This window comes from Lissotriton helveticus, chromosome 3_1 (assembly GCF_964261635.1).
Source record: "Lissotriton helveticus chromosome 3_1, aLisHel1.1, whole genome shotgun sequence".
NCBI lineage: Eukaryota > Metazoa > Chordata > Amphibia > Caudata > Salamandridae > Lissotriton > Lissotriton helveticus.
Window position 1 is genome coordinate 1,201,296,422 of NC_136061.1, and position 11,535 is coordinate 1,201,307,956.

Genomic DNA, 11,535 nt, shown 5'->3' on the forward strand with positions numbered 1-11,535 from the left:
CTGTAATATAGTCTGTGTTACCCTATTTAGAAATGGTATGAGAACCCTTGCTATTGCTTGCTTGCCAAGTCCACTATGAGTCACCATTAAAATATTTTCCATGGCCACATCTGGCTCTTGGTATAGTCCTGACATCCCTGCATCATAAAATACAATACAGCACATTAGATGGTAGCATTGCACACCTGAAAACTGATCCTACCTTGCCGAAATCATTCCAGGAAGACTGCTAGTATTCCCCTCCAGGACAGCAGAGGGGCAGATGAATGTTTAGCCTCTCCTCCCACTGCCACTGGAAGCCAAAACCCGGTACTTCTGATGAACCACCTAAGTTCTGAACCTTCAAACATAGATAAGGACCCTAGAGCGAAACCTTGGTCTACAGAGAACTTAAACTTCTTTCAAATATACTAAGGGGCTTATTTACAAGCCCATTCTGCCGCAGATGCATCACTTTTATTGACGCACTGGCAGCTCAATGGGCTTCCCATATTTACAAGGCCTTGTAAATATGCTGATTTTTCATGCATGACTCTGTGTGAAAGGGGCATCCATGAGTGTTGCTGTGTATATTTCCACCCGGATGTATGATGTTACAACGCATACTTTTACAACGCCTACCTTTACATCGCAAGTTTTACAACGCATACCATTACAACGCATAATGCTTTTGGGCGCAGGATAGTGAATAGTTTAATTTTCTATTCCAACTCCAGTCCCCGTGGATAGTAGGGAAGGTGTTGGATAGTACAATAAACCTATTCCCTATCCTAGAGCGCCCCCCAGTGCTATGCGTTGTAATGGTTTGCGTTGCAAAAGTTGCGTTGTAATGGTAGTTCGTTGTAAAAGTTTTGTTGTAAAGGCTGTATACCTTTCCACGCAACATCCTTGGAAGGTGACGCATTCCCAGATTTACGATATTTTTTAAACCTGGGAATGCAACAAAATTTTAACCCACTCCCCCCCCCCGGGAGGCGTAAGGAGGTGCAATGAGGAGAAATACTTTTATTTCTCCCAATTGTTTCCTCTTTCTATTCGTGCTGCATTCTGCAGCATGCACACAGAAATAGGCCTTTAATGGTTCTTTTTGTGCAAGAAGGTCTACCTTCCTGCACAAAAACAATCATCACCCCAGCACAGGTACCCTTGCAAAATGGAACAAGGGTGTCTGCTTTGGCGCACAGCTGCTGTTAGTGCACCGGCGCAGGGGAGAAGGACAGGAATGTGTCATATCTTGTAGATATGGCGCATTCCTGCCCTTTTATTTTGACGTAAGGCAGTGCAGCAGGAAGGCTTGTTGTGCTCCTGTGTGTCAAAATCTTGTAAATGAGGCCCTAAGTCCATAAAGAGAATTACCACAGTCCCACTCCTCCAGCCCTAACCCCAGAACAATCATCCCAAAATGTGCAATGCCCTTAGTTGTCAAAGGACTAGGAAGTAGCTAGACTATGTCCCCTCTGGTTTTGTTTTTAAACAATAGCCGTTTCCATTGTACCTCTTGCCTGGCAGTGCTGGACCAGACACCAGAATCAGCCTGGAAAGAAAGCTCAGCCTATCCCCACATTGAATCATCAGAAACTATATTCGCAACTATATTGGGGTGGTGAGACTTTCATGGTTGGGTCATGCGGTCTACCTATCTCTAAAAGCAGCCTACTAACCGTGCAGTCCATCAGAGAAAGGCTGGAGTGGAGTAATGGCCTATCCGTCCTGATGCCTCATACTATGAACTTTCCTCAACAGAAATTTCATATTGAAGAGTGAGGTGACACCAGCCTAATAAGATATACTGTTACGTAAATGCAGATAAAAAAATACCTTGTTCTTCATTCTCACCCCCAAATTGCTAGTGATAACGCAAGTCAACCAGGATAAAAACAAAAGAGAATTATCTGTGCAGTATACTCTAAAATGTAGGTTTTTTTTAAAACAAGCTTGCCAATAAAAATTTTACTTTTGACGCAACAAAAAACATGAAATATTGTACCTTTGAAAAAGTAGTATAATAGTGAATACATAATTAAAGCATATGTATGTTCTAAATATTTAAAGTTAGCGATAGTAGTTTGAAAAATGCAAAGTGCTGGTTGTACATGACACTACCATCTTCCTGTTTGTGGAAAGGATTATGCATTTGTAGTAGTTATTACAGTGAAAATCATGCCAACACAACACAGTCGACGTTACACGCACACACACGCAGTCACACACATATATACAGCCCGATCCACAAGGTGTTTGCTGCGATGTTCTCATGTATTACTACTAAATTCCACGAGTAGGCTAAGAGCACTCGTAGTTTGCTTATAATATCCATAAGTAAGCCAGGAGTTCTATAAGAGTAGGTCACACTTATTCATACACCAATTTTTGTGAATTGGGTCAGCCCATACTGGGAACCCAAGCAGTCCTGGCAGTTGCTGCAAGAGCAGCATAAACATTTCTATGTGTGCTCCACCAGCTTCATGGCCCCTGCCCTTGTCAAGAGGTGGACAAACAGTAGACCATTTGATAGTTATGCCACATTTGGCTTTACAAGTGTAAACATCTCAACAGTGGCAAAGTCACTACAGGGCTGCCAGTGTTTTGACACCGGGAAGGGAAGCCTTCAGACAATGATGTCCCTGTTCTTGCCTGGAAACAGATAAAAACAGAAATTACTTGCTGTGAAGTAGGATAGATCATTGCGTCTCAGGGACATTATTAGTAGGACTGGCGGAGGCGGGGCCTTAACTGTCCGAAACCTACAGGTACATAAATAACCCCCTTATGTGCTAAAAGTATTTGTCATCATGACACTCGATAATCAATGTACATTCTAACTTCGGGTCTGATATACGAAACCATTTTGCAGTTGCAAACCTTGTTATTTGCTAATTTGAAGTGTTTTCAACTGCATAAGTGTCTATGTTTATGTTCCAACTCCCTTTAAAGCAGAGGTCTTCAAACCTTTTTACTTTGATTCCCCCTGCGCAATATGTTTTGAAGTCAAACCCCCCTCCAAAACTTTATTGAAAGACTTGGAGGTAGAAGGGGAGGACTGAGCACAGGAGGTGAGGCGCATGAGATCATTTAAGGGGTACTTTTTCAGCATCTCATAAGCCATAGTAAATGTGAGACTTATGAATGAGAAAATACATTAAAAATCTGAAGTAGACAAAAAACATTACTCCTATTTTTTGGGGTATTGAGAACTCCTCACACTCCTTAGCCCCAATGCTGCTTCACCTTCTGGACTAATCATAGCTACAACCCTGAGCAGCAGGCTCAGGGTTGTCTTAAGAATTTGTGGGGTGCTGGGCCAAGCATATTCTGGAGCCCCCATTCAGAACAACCTTGAATTGTATTGCCTATTATCTGCTAATTCAAGCCCCCATGAAGGAAGCAATATAGATAAATTGAGTAAGGTGAAATTGAGTGATAGAATGATCACATTGCCAGGGGGCCCTTGGAAGGTGGGGTCCAGGGGCAATAGCCCACTTTGCCCATGCCTTAAGACGTCTGTGAGCAGGCTATCTATCTCCTTTGCCTCTTACACTACGTCCCAACCAATCCTGGCCCTCACTTTGATCTTGAAACAGACTCTGCCCTTTTCAGAAAAAAGTAGCTCTCATGTGTTGCCCGCCTCTTTGCTGCAAGCGTGCTCTCAGCCATAATGCTATCCCCCATGCCTCGATCGTAAAGTAACACAGGCTTAATTGTAAAGCAGGGGCCCCTTCATGCTCCTGGGCCCCAGTGCCAATCCACCTGCCTCACTACTAAAAGGTAACGCCTGTGAAGCAGTCAGTGTCCTCTGCTGCTTGTTAAACTGCCCCATCCTACTTACTGCCATCTCTCTGAGCCCCAAGCTAAGATGTCTCCACTGCTTCAACGTTCTCTTTTCGTGGACCATTGGTTCAATGCCCAAAGCAACACTGACAATGCAAGGAAAGCCCTAAAGCAAGCAATGAATGATGGTAAAATAGCCATAACAGAGGTTTAGGTGGGCCCTCGGACATCTGGGCCACTGCACCTTTACCACCAATAATTCCGTCTTTGCCTACACTGCTGGACCATGACCCATAGGCTTGAAGTCCAAAGAAGACTGTCTGCCGTTTTGTGTCAAAAAACAGGAAAAAAGCCCCACATCTCACCGACCCTGTTACTTGGGACCTGCCCCCTGTGCAGCAAGGAGGACATGGGCCCTACGGCTACCAGGGAAATGGATCCCTACCTCCCTTTTTGTTAGTAACATTCCTTAATTAGGGTGCAGTGGTCCCTCACACCATTGCCCCGGTGCCAATGCACCCTCTGCACAAATGGCAGTGATGGTACTTAAAGAAAAGTGAATCCACATTTCTCCACAGCTTCTTCAGGATATCTCTTTGAGGAAGTGGGGAAGCTGCCTCGGTCCATTTGTACATGAAAACACTTGACCCCATAAAGCGCTGCTTCTCTAGGCCATCTCTGTGACGTTATCCATGGATTTTGCTCCATTCAGCGTTCTCCTGGGCCATTACTCTGAGGCTCCAGAGGTCAGTGTGATCAGGGCTCTGAATATGGCCCTTTTGGCCTCCTCCCTTCCTCCCGCTCGACTCTCGAGAGGACATCTGCATGTAAATATAAGTCAAACTTGGCCAGGTGTATTGTAACCAAGGAGTTTTTAATTTTACAAAAATAGTTCACATACATGTTGAAAACAAACATGCCTGAATGTTAATGGGGACCTGAAGTACTTGGAGGGTGCTGACAAGAGGGCGGGGAGGTCTCTAAAGTGCTTTAGTTTAAGGAGTCACTTGAAGTATCATGATGGCAAACATTTATTATATTTAAGAGCTAATGTAAGGATAATGAGGTTTGGAAATTATCTTTTTAATGGACTTAAAAAATGTCTGCAGTAGGTAAAGTCTAGTATTACTAATATGTATTTTTGGAAAGCTCTTACTTTATGATAAACGCTAAATTATTCTGTGGCAGCCTAACTTATACTGTGTGTAATGACATTTTAAAATAATGACAACAATTCACAGTGTTTTCTGTTACTTGCTAGGTCCTCATAGCACTATAAACATACATGTCACTATTCTGCACTGCACCTGGCAGGATTAAATTATGTGACTCTGTGGTCTCACAAAAAGACATCTGCAATGATGCATTAACAAATTGACGTTTCATAATGTAAAAAGCGTTAATTTCCCTACAAATAATTTCATTTATTTTTAATTTATGGTGTGTGGATTATTTCATATGCAGTTGCCGTGAGAGTGAATAAAATAAAAAAACATATAGAATATTTTGTTGGTTTTAGTTATATCTTTGATTCCGCAGCCACATCGCTTAGTTTCAGACTTGCTGGTGCTTTAATGTCCGATACAAAAATTAGAAAAATCACCTAAAGCCAGTATTTTTCCCGGTATGAGTACATACTTTAAACAGAAAATGTTAGAAGAAAACACTTTAAAATGTGTTCAAAAGCTGTCCTGATGACCAGTGACTGGTAAAGTAAACAAAAACAGAAAAGCCATGTTAAGAATGAATACAGATGAGTTGATATAAAGGTCTACTTAACCATGCCTGGGTCTTTACAGAATCATAAAAGGTGAACAGATGGGCAGCATTTTTCTCTGTGAAAAGTGGCAACCCTAACTTCAGTTGCTTCATATAAATGAAGACGGCCTGGAAATGCGAACAAATTAACTAAGTCGCACTTCCAGGCCATCTTCATTTACAGGTGCTTACTGAGACATTTGCACCCCCCTGGAAATGTGGCCACGGACCCAGAAGGGAGCACCCCACAGTTTGAAGACCTATGCTTTAAGAAATCAGAAAAGTCTTTCTGAATTGTAAAAGGGCCTTTGCAACCCTTTCTGAATTGCAAATAGGAGGACACATCAAATGGGCACCCCCTTCTATTTACTCTATGGAAAATTGTGATTGCATGTTATTGTTCAGTTACCAACCTCGAGTTAAAAAGGATGTACGACATTACAATGCATGCTTTTACCATGCATGCTTTTACATCGCAAGTTTTACAACGCATACCATTACAACGCATAGTGCTTTGGGGCGCTGGATAGTGAATAGTGTAATTTACTATTCCAACTCCAGTCCCCGTGGATAGTAGGGAAGGTGTTGGATAGTACATTAAACCTATTCCCTATCCTAGAGCGCCCCCAGCGCAATGCGTTGTAATGGTTTGCGTTGTAAAAGTTGCGATGTAAAAGCATCTCGTGGTAAAAGTTGCGTTGTAAGTGATGTTTCCCGTTAAAAGAAGCTGTCCCATTGAGGACAGCCTCCCCTTTGGAAATGTGTTGGTGGCCTCAGGGTTTAGGTGAGTGCAGACGAACAAGCAGGGCTCCAGAGGTACACTGCAGGGCAGCAGCCAGGAGAATTTGTTTGGAGGGGCATGCTTCCTGTAATTTCAACATGTTATGTTATGTTTTTAACACTTATAAGCGCACGGATACTCAAGAGGGATGTATGACGTTACAACGCATACTTTTACCACTAATACCTTTACAACGCGGTTTTTACCACGCATACCTTTACAACGCATAGCGCTTAGAGGTGCTGGATAGTGGTAAGTATAATTTTCTATTCCAACTCCAGTCCCCGTGGACACTAGGGAAGGTGTTGGATAGAAAATTAAACTTATTCCCTATCCTAGAGCGCCCCCCAGCGCAATGCATTGTAATGGTTTGCGTTATAATGCCTGCGTTGTAATGGTATTGCATGGTAAAAAATGCGTGGTAAAGGTTGTATACCACTCAAGAGTGTTCCGATGCGGAAGCCAACTATCAATACAAGGGAGCTGAGAGGAACTGTGAATTTATTAAAGAGCAGAGTCTTCTTAAACAGCCTGGGGTCTTGAGTAGTCCGCAGTTCATAAGGAAGGGAATTCCAGGCTTAAGCTGCCTTAAAAGATGAAGAACTGCCCCCCATTCAAGTAAGGCGAAAGCGGGGTATCACAACAAGATGCTGCGCGGCTAAACGCAATTGTCTTCGGGGGACAGAAAAACCAAAGCGTCTCCTAAGACAGGGCAGCCCAAATCCATGGAGAGCTCCAAGGGCAAGAATGATGGCATTAAACTGGACACGGTGGGCCACAGGAAGCCAGTGTAGGCCCCGCAGCTGTTGTTTTACACTTGATCTTCCTGGAATGCCAAGCAGAGCCCTAGCTGCAGCATTCTGTATAGTTTGAAATGTTTTCAGATGATATCTAGACAAGCCAATATACTGTGTGTTGGCATAGTCAATGCGTGACAAAATGAGGGGATGAGTGACCATTTCCTTGGCTGGCCTGGGTAGCAGAGGGAGGAATTTCCTGAGCGATTTCAATGTACCAAAGCACACTCCGGCAAGTTTTTTTTATCTATGTGGAAAACCGGAGGTCCTCACTTAACCAGACCCCCAGATTCTTAACAGGATTGCCAACAGAATTAGGCATAGGATACTCTGTGGACCAAAGAGCCTCCCTAAATTATGAGGAGAAAGACCCGCACATAAGTACCTCAGATTTGTCCTCATTGCACTTAAGCAGAGCCAGTGCAAGCCATTTAAAGATGGCTGAAAGACAATTTCTAGATCGATCCGGGGCAAGTCATTTTCCTTCCACGTGAAGAGGAGCTGTGTATCATCTGCATACGCTATAATCTTAGCTCCCAGCTCCTCCGCTAGATAGATCAGGGGGGTAACACATAGGTTGAAAAGATGGGGACTCAAAGTGGAGCCCTGTGGAACTTCCATGGTCAACTTTTGTGGGGCCGAGGAGAACGGAGGCATCCCTACCTGACGCATTCTATCCTCCAGAAATGATTTAAGCCAATCCCAAGCCAGACCCGATATTCCAATGGGGCAAGTAGTTGGCAATGGTAAGTAAGTAAGTAACTTTATTGTGCAGTTAATTAAAACTCACAAGTTTTTTTTAAATCCACAGTTTAAAACGAAGTATATATCAAAAGATAAAATTAATTAACAAACTTTAAAATACATGGGTCCCCGTAATCTCGCTTTGTACAGTGGTGAATAAAGTTCATGTTTCCAATTTAATTTGTTGATGTTATTGTATGGGCTGGAGTCCCAGTATGGTGCTCTGGAGCACTATCTGTCTATTAGTATGCTTCCTCATTTTGCTTATTCTTGAGTCTTTCCGTCACTGTATCAAAAAAATTTGAGAGACGGCAGTTTAATTGGGTCTCCTGCGGGTTGAAGCACAGTTTGACTGCCTGTCTACAAGTCCTGATGCCCTTCTGGTTCCATCTTGCTCGTAGTAAAGATCTCCTTTTATCCATTAAGGCTGGGCAAATACAAATTATGTGTGTCAAATCTTCAGGTCCTTCTCTACAAAGACGGCAAATCTGATCTTCTTGTTTCCTTTTCCATGGCGCCAGATGTGGGAGGATTGGTAAAATACTAAGCCGCAGCTTTAAAAAATGTTCTTTTATCTTCTGTTTGAATCCCCATTCCAAATAAGCTTGTGGCTTAAGTGTTTTGTAGTCGTTTAGCACAATCCATCCGTGTGCCCTCTTTGCTAGAGCTTCCTTGTCTTCTGTTAATGATATTATTTTCGTTACTTTAGTTACAACCTTTTTGAAGCTCTTATGGTCTCCTGGTGATTCCCAAAGATCAGTCAATTCAAGTCTCTCTAGTGATTCCGACAGATACTCTCTGGCAGGTTATTGCTCTCGTCGTTGCAGCTCGGTCCATAGATGGGCATTTAAAGTTCCTTGTTCAACATTTCGGATCTTATGCCAGTATTTTATATAGCTGCCCCTTCTTTCCGCTGTCTGCTTCTGGAGGCCAAATTCGAGGCGTATTTTGGCAGGAGATACATAGCTGGGTAGCTGAAAGATGGATCTATAGTTTTTACTAATCACTTTGTCTAGAATCAGCGCATCTTTTCCATATGTTGATTCGCTCCCATATGTCAGCATAGGTTGTAAACTTGCTCTTATTGCTTGTAGGAGCGGGTCCAGTGTGCAATCTGGCAGGACTTTCTTCAGGGGCTTCATCGCAAGATAGCTCATGGTGCCTTTTCGATGCAGCGTCTCTAATTGAGGTTAAAACAAGCCTCTGCTAGTAGTACCTCAAGGTAGTTGGCAATGGGGCACCGTATCAAAGAGAAAGTTCTGGCCAGGTTATATTGCCTTATACTTTTGGGTAAAAAATCTGCTAAGTTAATGCGATTTCAAAGCAGATGACATATTCTCATTTGCAATTCTTTTATTATAGTATACACTTCCCTGAGGATTTTTGGTGAAAATGTGCAACAAACTATGTATTTTAAAGCATGTTAAGTAAAAAGTGAAGATCATTTTGAATTACAATATTACAGGGTGAGGCAGGATGATCGGGTTTTCCACCAGAGTTTTTGGGAACATCAATGTACAGTGGTGTGCATTTGGAATTTGTACGGTTAGGTGCCCTGGTTAAAATGTTTTAAGGAGCAATGGATGGGCGGAATGCTGGACAATGCAAACATTCACCCCCAGTCACAAGGATCTCGGTTTAATCCATCATTCTTTTGCTCACTACACCACCCCAGTTTGGACACAGTCATGTGCAAAATGTTTTAAGGCAAATTTGGGGATGCCACCCTTGGAATTTTGAGGTTGTGGCAGATGAAACAGCACACAGCTTATTGGAACATTTATCATAGCTAAAACTGGATATAATTAAAATGCAACTGTACAGGAACAAAAAATACAAATGAATAGCATATTGTCAGTAACATTATTGAGATTTAAATGAATAAAGACATGTTATAGGTGTTTTTTTTATCTCCACAGAGTGTAAGAAATGCCTCTAAATACCAAGTAGTGCCTCCAGGAGAATATGTCAAAATATAGGTCAAAAAATACATTTTTGAGTTTCTGTGTTAATATTGTAGGGAGTGAGTTTGAGTAAACTTTCTAAAAATGTTTGAAACTGCTTTACATCAGTGCCTGATTCCTACTGTACCAAAACATCTGTGAGAGCCCTATACTAACCATATATTGTCAGTTTTCTGTTAGTTCTGCTCCAAGTTCTTCTGTGTAACTGTATTCAAATTTCAAAAACATCTACTGTTGCACTTCCTGACTGGAGTGCACACCCACTTTCAATTCCATAGCCATATTTTACCTTGGTAATAACATGCTACATACGTCTGTGATACGACATCCAGTAATGTGTATATAAAATGCCTACAAAACAACTAAAACGTTATAAAACTGAATAGCACACTAGATCTGAAAATTACACAAATACAAATGAAATTGTACAATTACAGAAATATATTTTGAATATATATTTTTTTTATTGTATAATTCCTTAAGGAAATGTTTGTTATTCAAATAAGAAAACTCTCCAAGTGTAGGTTTTCTACACATAGATAACAATTTGAAAATCACACCATCATATCTTCAAATTGTGTGAAGTATTGCACTTTTCAACAATGAGGCATCATCTACATCTTTTTGAAAAATAAATTCCAAACTGGCTCACTATAAACTAAATGCTAAGTCACACACAATAGAAACACAGCATTTTGTTCAACTTTTCTGTATTGAATAATATGTGTTCACTTTCAAAAAGTGGATATGGAGATTTACTTATGAAGACACGGGGGTAGATCCCAAAGAATACATCGAACAGTTTTCAGATAGTGGCTTTGAATCTGAAACAGGAACTAAAAATTCCATCTGCACTAGTAATAACAGAAACTCACGTTCAGCCCTATTTACACTATGATATAAATCATAGTTTCAGCTGCTGCCAACTCTTAATTGTGTTTCATGTTAGTTCTTAGCAATCAAATGTAGCCCATAAGAAAGATAGACGATAACTTAGAATGGTGTAAAAATTTCTATATTAACACAGTATGTCAGATAATTTGTGAAACGCATTAACAATCAATATGTCAAACAGCTAGTCTTCTAGATGATGTCTTAAAGTCAGCTAGGAATTGTTTGAAATCCAGCTCTTAAGTTATTTATTTCTCTACAGCTAATAGTACTAATTAGCTTTTTCTCCCATGACTCATAGTCCGTCTAAATGGAGTGAACATCAGAGTAAGACAAGAAAATGAACGTTCATGGGATGCTATTGAAGAAGCAAATTATACAGCTATCTTATAGAGCCTATATGAGTGTGAAAATGCATCTCAGCAGTCAAAGAGAAAAAGAAGCGTGTCTGAAACATCAGCACTTTGTTGTACATTTTGCTAAATTAATGGCTTTGCCACATCAATTTCATTTGTAATATTACCAGAAGTATGGGGAAAATCGATAATTGCAGAGAGTACTGATTTCTCCAAGAAGTTCTCACTAGCAGGTGTCAAAGCAACTAACGATTTATATAGATTCACATTTCTTTCAGTGAAACACCCTTCCAGTTCTCCAATTGTGTTATCAACTATACAGTAATATACTCTGGTCAAAGTAACATCTGAATTATCACTATCAAATGCAGGATCTTTTTCCTCCAGTTGTTTCCATTACTACAGAGTCCCTAAACCGTGAGCTGTGCATTTTACTGCGCTTTAATGCAAAAGGAATTATTAATCAAATGCAACGC